Genomic DNA, 17027 nt, shown 5'->3' with positions numbered 1-17027 from the left:
CATGACCTTGGCTTGTAGCATTGCACTATATGCAATTATCAATGAAGAAAGAAACAACTTTTAAAATCATTTAGGTGTTGATAATTTGCTGTGCACAATAGCTACATTAACTTACTCTCTTTACATAGTAACACAGTTGAATGAGTCACAGCTGCCTGAATCAGCCCAGTCAGATCGAGCCTGAGCTATTTTTAGCCAGCCCATTAAGAAGTTTTGGAGTGTGTCTGCACTCCCTTTGAATGCTTAAGCATCAGGGTTGTTGCAGCAAGACAAGACTGACATAAAGCGGAAACAAGGGGTAACAAGGAGATGAAGAGTAATGGAAAAAAATTGTGCAGAATAATTACAGTGATCACTCAGAAAGTTAAAAGGTGAACTGGCCTACACAATTAGCTTTGATTAAAAAAAAAATAGACTATAGACATATTAAATAACTTTCCTTCCACTAAATGCTTTGTTGTATCAGTCAAGTTTGTTTTGACCTCCTTGGTGTAAATTGTCCGTAATTATTATCACAATAAAAAACAGTTTGTTTTTATTTGCCTTCTGTCATGACAGAGTTGGAATTTCTTCATTTTATTAGGACAAGCACAAACACCAGTTGTGTTTGGCAGCTTTATAGTCAACTAGAGATGCACTGATCCGACACCTGGATCGAATATTGGCTCTGATATTGACTGGATCGGCTGAGATCAGTGATTTGATATCAGATATCCGCGTTAAAATCCAGTGCACTTTACATGAACTGTTATATGTTTTTTGCTGCTAATTGTTAACGAATAGAATAAAGTACTTTAATGTCTGTTTTAATTTGTTACCTTTTTTAACAAAGTTTATGTCAAGGCTAAAAGGCTTGTAGAGGGGGAAAAAAAGTATTCAGCCATTCACCCTAGTTATATAAATGGAGATTGATGGATTTTACTCAGTCGGCACTTTATTTATTATATCTTTGCAAAGATAGAACAATTCATCATACAGCCCTTATGGCACAGTATTCAGCCCTGTTCTGCCTGGGGAGTGTTCCTTCCCCCTTTCAACAATGGAAAGTAGTCAGAGTAAAAACAAATTACAGACATTTTGGTTAACAGTAACATGTTATGAATAAACCTTGAGAAAGAATCTGACTTTGTTTGGGAAGAAGCTATGTCTGGTCTACAAACACCCTCACGCAGAGAATTGTGTGGCCTTGGGGGTATAACAGACTGAGTGAAAACTTTTATAGTGAGTAAATAGGATAAATTAAGATATGAAATAAGAGACATCTACATTTTCCGACAACAGGCTTTAGCCTTGAGGAATGTCAAGGCTAAAAGGCCTTGTATAAAAAAAAGCACTGTATATTGGCCGGAGGAATCATTTAAAATAACTCCTATTTGTCATCTTTTCAGGTAACAAAGTATGCAGTGTGCCTTTAACATGACATGTTTTCCTTATTTACAATACATTTATCAAAACATTTTATCTCAACATTGTTTAACTCTTCCAGCATGACTCTTGCTATGTCGCCTCTTAGAGATTTTTAGTTGCTAGCCCCTGTGTTTCAAATACTGCCTTTAAAACAAAACATTCAAATACTATTGATTTTCGGTTGGACTAAATACATACAAAAAATATTTTTCCCTACTAGATTTTCATTTCGGGATGCAGCTTAAGATGTAGGATCCTATAATCTGGGTGTCATCCCTTTAACTGGATGCAAAACATTAACTGAAGGGGAATGTGATATCTCAAGCATACAGCTTCTACATGGCCTCTGCTTGTCAAACAGCCACTTGGTCATTTTCACGTGGGGGAAAACACAGTTTTAGTAGAAACTCTATACCAAATGCTGACACTTATAAGGGAGAATGTCTACAGATCTGTTTGGAGTGTGAAGTGTCTCAAATTTGTCTAATTTGAAAGCAGGGATCAGAAGCCAAGGCACATATAAAGGATGCACAGTTAAATGCCCTCTTGCTCCTCGAATTGGTATCAGCGAGCTGACTGTGGTTTGCTCATCATGTAATAGGCTCTCTTAGACCTATGGTTTCCTGTTGTAGGCGCTGATAACTGCAGGATAAAGATGTCTAGGCCTGTTTGGAGATTTTCTAAAACGTTATATTTAACCCACACTATGTTATTGTTTGTAAGACATGACACCCTAATAACAGAAGAGTCAGTATAAGTCCTGATCACATCTAAGGGTTTATTTTAGCATTTTTAAAGTGTTAATGGGGTGAGTTAACTCAATGGAGAGATTACCCGACTTTAAAGGGGTCATAGAATGCAAAACCGAGTTTATATTGTCATAGATGAATAACAATAGTTCAGTGGGTGAAATGGACATGCAGAGAAGTTCAAACCCCATCGACACCTCCTTTCTCTGCAAATCTCACAATTCTAAACTTCCACCATAAAAAGGGTGAATCCAAATGAAGCCCCAAGTTGACGTCAATTCAGGGATGTTGCCTTATTTGGTTCTGGCCTGTACTTTTGTCAGGGCCCGAAATTGACATTCAGACCAGCCCGCTGGTTCACTGGCCCAAGAACATGAATAGAGGTAGCTGTAAGACACCAGTTTAGCTGTTTAGCCTACAGTTGGGTTTATTTCTACAAAAATTACAAAGCAGGCAGTTTCTCTTCTGAAAATGAGCCAGAACCACGGGTGTAAATGCAGTGTTCCAGGCTGCACGGAGTAAGGGGAAAATTTTCACAGTCTTCCCCGGGATCCAAAGACTATCTATGGTGACCAGATTTGGTTTTCTGAAAAGGAGGACCCTTTTTTGGGGGGTGGGGGTGGGGGGGTGCTGCTCGGCCGCTGACTGGACTGGACTGGGCATTCAAACCGCCACCGAACCACCTCAGGTCTTGAGATCCTCAGGGAAGGGACTCCTGGTTGCTCCTAGAGTCACCACTAAAGATGGTGAGGCTGCTTCATGCTTCATGCAGCCAAGGTCTGGAAAAGCCTCAGTGAGGACGTAAAACAAGCCCCAACCCTGACTATGTTTAAGTCCAGGTTGAAAACATGCCTATGTAGTGCTGCCTATGGTGTTTGATTGTATTTGAACTACTTTAATATATAATGTGTATTTTATATATTTGTATTGACTGATTTGTTTTATTGTTTTTGTATTGTTGGTGTTGCTGTGAGGCACATTGAGTTGCCTTGTGAATGAAATGTGCTGTATAAATAAGTTAGCCTTGCCTTAAGCTACGTCATGCTGTTTAATAACATATTAGAAACATTATGTATGAAGGCAAAAATATATTATTCAGCTACGTTACTCTCATTCAAATGCAACACGTTAACATCAGGGTCGTTTTCAAAGGCCGGATAAAAAAATGCATTCATGTTAACCTGCCTTACTGTAAATACCTTAGAAAAACATCAAAAATACAGTAACTCCTGTTAAACACATAATATATGTAATATAAATAAAACTCTATAAAACTCTGTTAGTTAATTTTAAGTATTTATCAATATTTTACCTGAAACTAAACTATATTAATTAATTTAATGTTATTAAGTAACATACACATTGACTGAGGCTGTGAATAAATCAAATGCAGGGAGGGATGTATTTTATTGCAATAGTTTAAAAAACATAACATAACAAAACAAAAAAAAAATGTAAAAAAAAAAAAAATTAATTTTTACGGGGCGTGCTTTTATGGAGCAATGTTTAGTGCACACGACCCATTTGTGGAGGGCATAGTGCAACAGACCCGGGTTCGAATCCGAACCGTGGTCCTTTGCCGCATGTCTCTCCCACTCTCTAAGCAGTGTGTTTTGGTTCAAAACAGGGTTAATTTGAACATTTCATGATATTTAAACTAATTACAAACTCTGAACATGGTCAGTGCAGGTGTCCCGATAGTAACTGTGTGTTTATCTCACATGCTTCAGGCCTACGTAGTTTTAACAGAAAAAATGATAATAGGAAAATAAAAACTTCATTCTGATAGTTGCACTGTAAGACGATCATTTACATGCAACAGAAATACTGCATCTCACAGCTGACTCTGCTCAGGATCTAATTAACTACCCAGTGTACAACAGGCCTTCCTTGGTTCATCTTTCAAAAGGATTGATTAAAACTATTGCTCCATTTGTTTGCATATAGTCATATTTATTCAGCAAAGATGGAAATAATGGTTTAATGTTCCTGATTAATATATAGAATACAGTACATTCCTTTTGTTTACAATTTTCAAAAATATTTTAACAGCACATCCTTCCCTCAATTCTTAAGTACTTCATATAAATATTTATAAGCAAATATGCTTAATAGATAGCAGAATAGTATAAATAATTTTTTAGTTAACCCTGCCTAACGCTTTTGTTGAAAATAAACAAAAACCAAAATAGAATTAACAGCAACATGTGAAAAAAAACTATTAAATTACAAACAAAGACTGAACCCTAACATTCTAACACTCCATGTCTCATTTTAGGTGACATTTTATTTGTTGCTTTATATGGTATTTCCACTATTTTTGTATTCAGCTGAAGACTGTATTTCCTTGTATATGTCATGTTTCAAGAATTGTGTATTCTTTTATGAATGCTAAACAGATTTAGAATTAAAAAACATACAAATTATATTGTAAATTATACTGTATATTTTTTATGGAGAGCTGGAAAGACATTAGCTGAAACCTTAATTAATCAATTTAACTTGGTTCAAACCTAAATTAATAAGGGGCATAGCATCTTCTTACTGTAGTGTTTTCTCTACACAATTAAGAATAACTTATATTAAATACTTTTTACTTTGGCCCAAACTATGAAGTTGCTCAGAGAAACACAATATATAGACCCATGTTTTCAAGCCTCTTTTTCTGGTAAATATTAACATTTTCTATTTACATTATTAAAACATTAACATTTAAAATTATAATATCACATCAAACCATTAAATGTAATTAAGAAATCTGGGCTTAATGAAAAGTATGCTTAATGTCTGCTTAAAGGCTGGCCATTTTTAACATTACTATGTGTTTTCTAATTTATTGTAGGACTAAAACCTTCAATTATTTTTGAAACTTTTCAATTTTTTTTTCCAATAATCTAAAAACAATCCCCTTCATAAACTAACATACCTCAACAATTTGCTTAATTACTGCTCTTTGTGGGTTGTTCTTTCTGCAAATAACATGTTTGAGGGTGGTTATTATAATAGCCAAATAGTGCAGTTAATTAATTTAGCCTAATTTTCTTAAGAAATGAAGAGTAACAACAGGTCTCAACCTCAGTTTTCTTAGGCATGCCTGTTCAATTGCTTGGTAACAAAATGGTGAATCAGTCGAGATTTTGGTGTAATGAAAAAATGGATCCATTCTGCTTTTTCCATTTCCATCCCATCATGACTATGTTGCAGCCATCATCTGATCTATTATTCATTTATGTTCCTAAAGTCCTCCAAGACTTTAATGATAATGCACCATATCTTAAATTTTCAATCACCTCAAAGTTCTGGAGGACCTTTGGGATGTAGAACAAGAGATTAGTGTGTCATGAAAATCTATTAGGAAAGTTTCTGAAAGTTTGACAACAGACTTCAATTTAAACCCTTGTTAGGGTAATGTATTGAGCCTAATTGGAGAGTAAGGACTCTCTCTAAGAGAGATTGTTAAGCAGGAACATTTTTACATTACTTCTGTGGACTTTTTAGATGCTGCCATTTTGAGAAACAAATTTTCTCGAAACATCATTTCTATGAAATGAGCACATCTAAGAAAACATGAGTAGATGATGTTCTTAAAGTTTTCCTGGACTAAAAAATGCATGAGGATACTTAAGAAGAGAGGCAAAAAATAGAGAGCAAAAAAGAAAACAATAGCGCTTTCTGTATTAGACATCATAAATCAATCTGCATGGGACTGTTTTTTTTATTTGATGATGGTCATCACTGTGGAGTATAAAAGTAGCAAAAAACTAGCTTTTCCCTTTTTCACCCATAAAGATACAAAGCATTTACAATTGAAAACACCCGATGGTTTATCTTTATTGATATTTTTTTTATTTTAGTATACATTTATTGATAGTCAATTGAAATAGTTTAAGATGCAAACAGTGTGACTCACATGATGCAAGATAGGCTATCGTTCTACTTCCACAGGCATGAAAAGCCTGTGCCTACTAATTTTTCAAAATCTTTTTTATTTTAGCCTTTTTATCCCCCATTTATTTGCCTTTGATTTTCTTCTACACTTGTATACCTACGTTCAAATTGTTCATGACCATTTAGATAGGACACATGAAGATCTCCCTTTATTATACTCTTTTCTCTGCTTGCAGAAGACCAAAGCCCTTTCATCCTTATTTTTTATTTCTCTCAAATATATATTTATATATACTCCTGATTAAAATCTTAAAACCAGCCAAAAAATTGCAAGAATTTGCACTTTGCACTATTGGATCTAAAGAAGGTTCTAAGTAGAGCTTCACAATGTTAAATGAAGAAATCAGCGTAAGAGACAAAAACTTCCACATAGCCAGCTGCTGTTTGATGCCCCTGCACAACCTGAAGCTCCATTGTTACATTGAAGGAAAAGGCACCCCAAATCATGGCACCCCCACCACTGTGCCGTTTAGAAAACATCTTAGGTGGGATCTCCTTGTCATGCCATTAACGTCGGAAGCCATCAGGACCATCAAGGTTACATTTTTTCTAATCAGAAAAGACAACTTTCTTCCACCTTTCAATGTCCCATGTTTGGTGCACCCTTGCAAAGCCCAAATGGGAAATTTTGTGGCCTTTGAAGACGTTTTTTGTTTCTCAAGCCCTTCTCTCGCAGATGCCGTCTGATGGTTACTGGGCTGCAGTCAGCACCAGTAATGGCCTTAATTTGGGTAGAGGATCGTCCTGTGTCTTGACAGACAGCCAATCGGATCCTGCGGCTCAGAGCTGGTGAAATTTTTTTGGGTCTACCACTTGAATTTTATTGTTCCATAACCCTCAGGATCATTTAAAAAATGCAAAATGACTGTCTTACTGCGTCCAACTTCGGCAGCGATCGCACATTGTGAGAGGCCTTGCTTATGCAGCTCAACAATCCTACCATGTTCAAAGTCAGTGAGCTTTTTTGCTTGTCTGGTCTTGACAGTGTAAAGACTTGACAGAAAATGACATGGAATCCAGATTTTTGCACAGCTTTTGGCTTTTAAAGACTATGGTCTTAAACTTTTGATCAGCTGAGAAAATAATGTTTGAGTGTAAATGCAGTTTTCAGAAAATTCCCTGCTCAAAAGTTCTTATCTCTTGCACTGATTTTTTCCTTTAACATTGTGAAGCTCTACTTTTAACCTTCTTAAGATCCAATAGTGCAAAATGCAAATTCTTGCAATTTTTAACTGGTCTTAAGATTTTGATCAGGAGTGTATATATACTGTATGTATGTATATATATATATATATATATATATATATATATATATATATATATATATATATATATATATATATATATATATATATATATATATATATATATATATATATATAGATTTACAACCAGATAATATGAGTTAGAAAAGCTGGTAAAGGAAAATATTGAGACCACTAATGTTGAAGCAGAAAAGCTACTCATTTTGGTTGATTCCAATCCAAATCCAGTGTCCACAGGCTGTGCAGTTAGAACATAAAATAATGCAGAGTCCTAGTAAACATCAGAGCCACAATCAAAGATTAAACATCCATATGTACTTTTTTTGTAAGTCCTTTCAAAACAACTGGTATATTTGAACTCTTAATTTCTTTTAATTTTGATGATTATAACAAGTACTAATGGAAATCCCTAATTTATCATCTAAAAAAATATCTCAATTATAAAAAGGTTCAATAGTTAAGATGAATGATGCCAGAATCTAATCAATTTAATAACTCAAAACATCTGCAAAGGCCTTTACCTTATCTCTCAGTTCACTTCTATGGGCTACACAGTCATGGGGAAAACTGCTGACTCGACAGTTGTCCAAAAGAAGAACATTGATACCTTGCATAAGGAGGGCAAGACACAAAAAGGTCGTTGCTTAAGAGGCTGGCTGTTCACAGAGCTCTGTGTCCAAGCATATTAACATAAGGGGCAAAGGAAGGACAGCATATGGTAGAAAAAAATTAAACAAGCAATAAGGATCATGTTGCATCCTGACGTTTTCAGGTAGTTTTATTGCCTCACATCATAGCATACTGCTTTCACAACAGCATTATTTTCTTTTCCTCTCCTTTTTTGCGCCCTTTCACTTTTTTTTGCGCAAAAGCAGCATTGTATGCAATCTTGAGATTTTAGATACTCCTCATTAAAATAATAACATAAGACCCAACCATACAATAAACTGAACATAAAATAAAATGATTTGAAGGTCAAATTATCATAAAATAAGCATATTGGAGGATTTAATCAATAGACTTAAATATTTGCTACGATAACCACTCTTTGGAGAGGATTGGGACAAAAGAGAGGATTCACAAAGAGAGGAGGGCAGCTGCAGTCAGTGCTTCATGAACCACCATTCATGGACAAATGCAAGACATTGGTTTCAATTGTTGTATTCTTGTGTCAAGCTATTCAAACAAGAGACTGCTGCTGAATAGTCCAAAGCTTTTTTCTCTGAATGTAAATGTTGCATTTCCTTTGGAAATCAAGTTCCCAGATTATGGAGAAAGAGAGAAGAGGCAAAGAATCCATGTTACATGAGGTCTGCTGTAAAATGTCTGTAGTCAGTCCATGTCAGGCCCTATGTGTTTTCTGAGTTCAAAAGTCAATGTAGCTGAGTACCAGGAAGTTTTACAAAAGTTTTTGCTTCCTGCAGCTGACTCTTTTTATGGAGATGCAGATTTAATTTGCCATTAGTGCTTTGCAACTGCACAAAGTACAAAGTTTGTAAACAGTACTTTGTTTAAGGACCATTGTATCCTTTTTCTTAACTGGCCATTAAACTTGCCTGACCTTAACCCCCCCTGGAAAATGAATGGAGTATTGTGAAATAGAAGATGTGATATGCCCAACCTAACAATGCAGGCGAGCTGAAACTTATTATCAGAGCAACCTGGGCTTTCAAAACACCTGTGAATTCTTTGACTTCACAGACATATTTTTTCACAATTTTTGTTCTCCTTTTTCTCATCAGTCCACATATTTTTCCTACATGCTCTGCTCTACATTGTCTGTCATTAAATCAATATAATTCTTTGTGGCAATATCATCAACAGCAATGGTTGTGTGAAAGTTTACACATGACAAGTTTCAGGTTTCATAAGTCACTTTGCAGGTGTTAAGTATTTGGACTTGCATATCCTCCATCCTGGTCATAATCATAATTTGCTTATTCATAAAGAAACGCTGTGTCATATTTTTCACCTGCAATGTGAAGTGCGCTAGCTTTGAAGATCAGCTTTCCTTGTGATAAATATTTGCAAAATAATTCGTTTAAAAAAAAAAAATCTGTCAACTTTTTGGCTTTATAATAACACTGAATTAAAAAGATGGGTCTGATTCATGAAAGTTGGGTTGCACAAAATGTGGCCTGAAATTTGCGTAAGCCATTTTCAATGCAAAGGTTGTGATGTACCAAAAACAATCTTGGTGTGGAAATCAGAGGTGCGAGTTATGAAGTCAACAAGTCATCTCTATGTCATGTATTTGTTCAGTCCAGCCACTGAGTGAGTGGCTGGGCAGAACAGGGTGAGTCCAATCTGCACAGTGAATTAAATTGTGCAGAGCGGAGTCACCTGGATCCGTGGCAGAGCAGAGCAAATACATGACATAGAGATGACTTGTTGACTCCACATCTCCCACCTCTGGTGTAAATGTACGGCTCATCTCAACTCTGACCCATGCGTACACACATTTTGGAAGAAAGGGAAAGAGGACAACAAAAATGATGAGATGTTGAACTGAAGCCAGATGAAATTCTCCCAGATTTTTAACATCACTTTATATGAAAAAATAATCATAGATAGCATCTAGTATTACAGTGTAATTTGTGCTTTAACTAGTGAACCGTAACTAAACATGAAACACTATCATACAAATAAAAAAGGTCTATGAGCAGCTCAACTCCTTAATCAAAGAACCTGAAATATTTAATTGTTTCCTTTAATTCATTTAAACATTTAACTGTTTAATTCTTACCATCACATTTCTGTCGCTGTTGATCAGGGGGTGATTTTTTCCACAGAACAATACATACATTTGACCATTTGTGGCAAATTAATCGATTGCTGTCAATATTTTAATATCGTTGTGGCACTCGTGCGTAATGGTGCAGGATGATGGAAGCTGCTCTGCGGGATGAGGTTGAAAATGGGAAAATTAGTGGTGAAAGGGTTTTCAGGGATCACCAAGATTTTTTGAACCAGGATAATAACTGGTTTATCAACAGATCAAACACACTAGAGCATTTCTTCTGAATCTATCTACTGAACAGGGTTCAGTTTTGAGGAGCCCGACCCACTGAATTCACACCATCCCTCTTCATCAGGAGGTCAGTGCGCACTACTCCAATATCCAAAACTTCAGGGTAGCTGGGTGCAGGGTACTAAATATGCATAACCAGCATTCCATATATGATTTCATATACATTTAAAAGTCATAGTCTTTATAGATATTTTTAATATGGGTGAAAAATAGAAGTGGCTTTAGGCAGCAATTTATGAAAGATCCAATATATTTTTATACAGGGGAAACATCTATATATAAATAACCGATGGTGTTGACCATGTTTTGCCTATAATAAATTTTATAAATGCCTTGGTGGGAAGATTATCCAGATTTTCTACTTTTTTATTTATTGTTTTATTAATTGATTACAGCTGTTAACCACTGCAGGGTTCCTGACAACCACTTCTTACCAGATTGAATTCCCTCAGTAATGTTAATCAACAATTGATAAACTGCCTGAAGCAGCATTTAGGAAGAAAATAATTATGTGAATTCATCTATGAAGTTGAAATATCCCACTCCGCTCTGAGCATACTATTATCTTCCATCCCGGATATCCTTGTTGATATGATCAGTCTATATCAATATCTGTTTTCATTCATTATGCTTCATTTTTATTGGTAATGCCACTACATTCACTACCAATTATATTTATCCAACTCTTCAGGTCACTTAACAACACATCTATGTGTTTGTATGAGTGTTTGTTGTATGTGAGAGCAGATCTATAATAATACTATTTCACTCCGTGGAGCACAAAAATTAAAAGCACCTTAAAGCAACATACTAATTGTTTTTTACCCAGTTTTTCAACCCATTTCGGATGTGATCAACCATTATATGGCCATTGTTAGTGGTTATCAGTCCCATAGAAAGGCTTTAGACTTCACCTCTACCTTCTCGAAGGTTTCTTATGGCTGATAATATTAGCTTATCGTTGGTAATATTCGCTACGGCCACGTCCAAAATCTTAAGTTTCACTTTCTGTTTAGCTACAATATATTTTTTATCTACTTTATTTACCTTCTACCAACCTTCTTTTTAAAAAAACAGCATTATAAAGCTTTATTTTGAGTAAATTTCATGTTTCAGTTACACTAATTTAATGTTGTGTTTACAAACAACTCAGTTGACAGGATATGCATTGTTTTTGGGAGGGGTTGTTTGATACGAGCGACATGATCAACTCTTTTTGCAATAGATGAAGTACTACTAAAATTAATTAATACTGTCAATAAAAAATTTATTACGATAGGGTTTGGATTAGGATTCATACAGTGACAACAACCTACTGAACCTACCGGTAGGAAGAAGGCACAATCTAAAGCCATTCTATGAGACTGATAACCGCTAATAACTACCATTTAATGGGATGATAACATCTTATGCTGCTGGTTTTTCAAGGACTTGTTTGTTTTACTTAACCCTAAAGTGAGGTTCTGCAAACTGTGTATGTTGAGCTGTTCCTCTTTTATATATAGACAGGGAAAGTGGTGAAAGTTACAGTGCAATAGTGCATCAGGACAGAAAGCGTTCCTACTGCCAACTCATTTTTCCTCACCATCCGGGAAAAAAAGTTCAATTTTCTCTATATCCAATACAGTCTGGTGCAGAGAAACTTCCACCCCTCACATCATCTATGGATTGCAAAAGTAAAAAAAAAATGTAAACTGATGAACTTAAAATTTAAAACACCCAAAATGTTTTTCATACATGAATACAATTCACTATAAATAGTGTTAATCTTTACAACAGAACATATAAAAATACATGAAACTTGAAGGGACCTGGTATGACTAAAAGCAATTAGGCTGAAAAAAATTTGGTGACAATTAAAACTTCATGTGTGGCATCCTTTCTTTTTACTACAAGGATATAACTTATTTTCATTACAGTTTAGTTGTATTGTTAACATAATGGGTAAGCCTTACATAATATGTGTAGTATCCATCATGGCACATTTGTCTGCTGGTATCATGCCTATGTTGACTCCCTTCTTCCCATTTTCCCAGTGAAGCAGAACTCTGAGAAGGGCATATGATATCAACTTGGCATATGATGTATGTTATTGGCTTGTTTATAAAGAGAACATCTTAATTAAATTTACCATTACGTCTTTGATTTCAAATGCTTTTTTCTGCAGTCCTAAGCAGTGATTATTAGTCCTGGAACCTACAGACATTAGATTATTAAGGTATATGAAGACTTAACTGTGCCGATTGCTGGGTCAAAGCAAAGCTAAAGAAATGTTATTAAATTAGTTTTTGGTAAAAAAAACAACAACTTTGCAGTTCAACCAACCTCAAGGCTTTACAACTGCAGCAGCTACTTGCACTATGACAGGGAAAACAATGTGCATACATCGTTTGTCTCTGAGGTGAGATGCAAAGAGATCACTTCACAAATAGATGAGGATTTTTTAAGGATTTGATTAAGCACTTATTCAGGGCTTAATATGTATTTGGTGAGAGATGATAATATTCTTAAAAGTTACAGTACTTAGATTTGTTTAATGTTTGTTCTCAGTGTTATTATCACACTGGTCACTCTGCATGTGTTGAAATTAAGTAAGGAGCTAAATGAGCCCATACCCAATCTGTTTGCAACTAGGTGATCAAATTTTTTTTGTAGTAATATTCATGGAAATTATGGACTGTCCTGCAGTTTGATCCATTTAGCATGTCTTTAACCTTTTAGTTTTCAGACTTTTTTGGTTACCCCTCACATTTCTGTACGTAGGGTAAAAGCTAGGCTTTTAACCCACTCAGAAAATGGGAAGCTAGGAGTGCTAAACCCCAAACTGAAAATTGGACTTTGGCAGGAAAGTAACATTTCTTACTGGTTGACTGTACTTTAGTCACCTGCTTCTCTGCTGCTCATACCTATTGCTAACTTGAAATTGAATGAAAAAGGTTTTGCTTTTTATTTGTTCACACAACATTTAAACCCAGCCAGAGAAGCTGAAAAAAAAATGTACAGAGTTTGATTTCGATTGCTGCCCAAAAACCCCAGACCTTTCTATTTATCATCAATCCATCTTCTAACACACTTAATATACAAAGTGGGTTCACAAGGGGTGCTGGTACCTATCTCCAGCTGTCAATGGGCGAGAGATGGGGTTCACCCTGGACAGATCGCCAGTCCATCACAGGGCAACACAGAGACAAACAACCAGTCACACCTAAGGAGAATTTAGAGAAGCCAATTAAGGCCCCGTCCACACGAAGTCAAAACGAACACGAAACGCTAATTTTTTCCAGAACGTTTGTCGTAAAGACGGAGACGTAAAATAAATGTGATCGTCCACACGAATGCATGAAAACGCTGCAAAATGTATGCCAGGCCTGTAAGTGGCGCTGTGGTGCCAAAGCAAAAATAGGCGACGAAATGTTGGGACTAATATTTATACATGGTTGCCCTGCGGGTCCATTTTCGTGGTTCAGTAAAATTCAGGTGCTGAACTATGTCGTCGATATTGCTCTGTTCTTCCTGGAGATATTCCAGAAGAAGAAGATTCTGTTGTAAGCCCGACAGCAGGGTGAGTAGCATGAGCAGCAACCATTCAACACAGTATGGCGCCATTGTTGTTGTGATACTGTGTTGCGCATGCGTGTTTAGAGGCGACGCTATGACGCATGCGTGTAAGAAAAAAAATGCGGTTAGAGCTTAAAGATGGAAACGCGAAAACGGCGTTTCAAAATCTTCCCACTCTGAAGGCTTAATAAAAAACAGATCGTTTACAGACCCCCGAAACGCCGGCTTTGTATGGATGAGAGGCTGGTTTGGTGAAAAATTTGTGCGTTTAGGCCAGGGTTTGACTTCTTTGGACGGGGCCTAACAGTCATGTTTTTAGACTGTGGGAGGAAGCCAGAGTACCCGGAAAGAACCCATGCATGCTCAGGGAGAACATGCAAACTCCATGCAGAAAGACCCTGGGCCGGGAATTGAACCCAGAACATCCTTGCTGCAAGACAGCAGCACTACCCAATGCGCCACTGAGCAGCCCCTTTTTAAATACCATTCACTTGTTTTGCTGATGCTTGTTTTTGCTACAGTTCGTGATGATATACACCATAGTTAAAATTTTCTTTGTGATAATTTGTATGACCCCCAATCATAATTTGGGTGAGTTAAAAGCGCATAATTCATTGGAACCCTTTTTCAAGAAACTGTTTTGTAGTTGACTAAATTTGTCTGTGTTGAGAAGAGACTTCAAGTCACTTATCAGCAAGTTATTCTCCAAAGCTGACAGGTAAAATCCAGAGTGAGCAGTAAAATTCTGATACAAAGGAGAAGAGTATATGCATGCAAATGAACAAGCTTTTACACACCTCTGTGCATATACAGGCACACACTCTACTTATTGTCTAGATTGTGTGTGGAGTCAGCAGATAGATTAGCATTGCCAACTAATCCATCTTATTAAAAGGTGGAAGCAGGAGAGGGAAAGCAAGAGAGCTATAATGAAACACAGGTTGTGGGACATGTCTTAGGTGTTAAAGTTTAGCTGAGTCAGTGTTATAGATGGCAACACAGGAACAGTTCAACCGTATCACTCTTAATACATCGGCAGACTGTGTCATAAAGTCACATAGTTTAAAGTGGGAGTGTGTGAGGGGGTGTTGTTTGTGTTTTCAGCACAGTTGAAGGCCATTTGCTGTAACTTTCATCAGGAGTCAGTCAAGTGTGTGGAGCCACCTCTCTAGGTGGATGACAGATCCATATCAAATCATAATGGATGACAAAGCTATTTGAAGAATGAATCAATGCTAAAACCACTCTGACAGAGGAGAAGTGACACATTTGACAAAGACTTGACTGGAGGACAGTGAGTTACATGCACTTATGCCCATGCATGTGCACAAACATAGACAAGCATATGCATGAACCCAAAGTTACTGCAACTGTCTAAATCTGGACCATGTTATGGTGTCACGCTACTATTGCTTTACATGTACAGCTTGAGGAAGTTTACAGTTTTTCCACTTTGTCATATCAACATTTGAAGTGCCCTAATTACAAATATATACCAAACTTTACTGTTGCAAAGTGTTCTCTTTCCAGTTTTGTAACACAGCCTACAGAACTGAAAAGAGCTCGTAAAATTCCAGACCTCTGGCAAGCAGCACATTTTTAAGTTGGCTTCAGACACACCTGTGGTAAATATTTCAGAGCAATCCATCCATAACTTCCTGTGATCTTGCAAACACACCAACCAATGATTTATAGCTACCTAAAATAATATCTTCCTTAAAGTACCAGAAAAAAAAGAAAACTAATTAAGGACATTTTCTAATTAAGGAATTTATCACGTATTTTGAAGGCAACTATCAATTATTTATATGCATGGGATTTCCAACAAATTAACAAGGTTTTCTATCATTTTGGCTCTGCAAGAAAAACAACCAGCTCAAGTGTAGTAAGCCAAGATTAAACATTAAAATAATTTATCACTACATTACAACTCCCTGAGACTGAAATCACATCAATTGAAACCCACAGGGAGAAATTACAAATGGTTCTGCTTGTTTTGTTTTGGGTTTTGCTAAATCATTAAGCTTGTAACTTAGTCTCGCATAACTGTTTGCAGTTAAATTTACCTTATCTTTCTGTTGTTTTTCTTTATCATTCATTATATGCTAAGAGAAATTTAAACAATAGCATTTGGCTATTTACTCTTAATAGCTTAAGTTGTAGATTTAAATCAATTTATTAGTCTCCTCTTCCCAAATTTTCTTAGATAAAACTGGACTTCTGTAAAAAAAAAAAAATAAAGCAACTATTCATGTCATCATTCGTCACTATTCTTTTATTGGTTATATTTTATCGCTGTTTATCCGAGAAGCTCTGTATTAAAACTGATAGAAGCTAACGTGTAGAAATGAATTAGATACTGAACTGTATTTATTGTTGATTAAATATATTTTACTTTACAAGCTTTAATTCTCCCTGACTTTCTATTTAAAATATTTATTTTGCCCTTTTGTAATATTTTTCAGTGCACGCTTTTAGTTATATCACAGTTTTAATTTTGCTTGTTTAACATTGCTTTGGGAGGTATAATGCAGAACTGGCTTATTAAAACGTACTTTTTAAAAAGCAATGATTGATATATTGCCGAAATATTTGCTACAAGTTTGATCATTAATCCATGGATGCCAAGGTGCCGTCTAATCGTGGATAAGTTGATAGATAAGCCATCGTCTTTCACTACTTCCTGAAGTAAGAACGAAAAAAAAACACAGTCGTGTACATTTCTAATAGAAAGCTGAAAATGTTTCCACACTTGCTGAGTTTTACACAATCAGCAAAGTTAATGGAAGTGATTGTTTAATTTTATTACAGCCTCAAAGCTGTTTGTAATGCAACATAGTCTTGTATTCAAAATGAAAAAATCAGGGAGAAGAAATCACTCTTTTAATAAGGGAGTTTATTCATGCTGAGATGGGCTACCATTAAATCTGCTCATTACCTCTGGCACTGTTTGGTTAATAAAAAACAACTCAGCCTATAGCAAATTAACAGAAATGTTTATATCGTCTGATTATGTGATGTGCTCTCAGATTTCCATATTAGAAATGTGTATTTATTAAAATATTGTTC

The 17027-nt window shown here is 35.9% G+C and overlaps 1 protein-coding gene across 1 annotated transcript in view; it reads left to right on the top strand.

Moving 5' to 3' along the window:
* shank3a (SH3 and multiple ankyrin repeat domains 3a) overlaps window positions 1–17027 on the top strand; it is a 304312-nt gene that overhangs the window by 245670 nt on the left and 41615 nt on the right. The gene's annotated exons all lie outside the window — the stretch shown is intronic.

The sequence above is a fragment of the Cyprinodon tularosa genome, unplaced genomic scaffold, assembly GCF_016077235.1.
Source record: "Cyprinodon tularosa strain WSP-4 unplaced genomic scaffold, ASM1607723v1 ctg44, whole genome shotgun sequence".
Taxonomy (NCBI): Eukaryota; Metazoa; Chordata; class Actinopteri; order Cyprinodontiformes; family Cyprinodontidae; genus Cyprinodon; species Cyprinodon tularosa.
The sequence above is the reverse complement of the archived record's forward strand: the minus strand, read 5'-3'. Positions and strand labels throughout refer to the sequence as shown.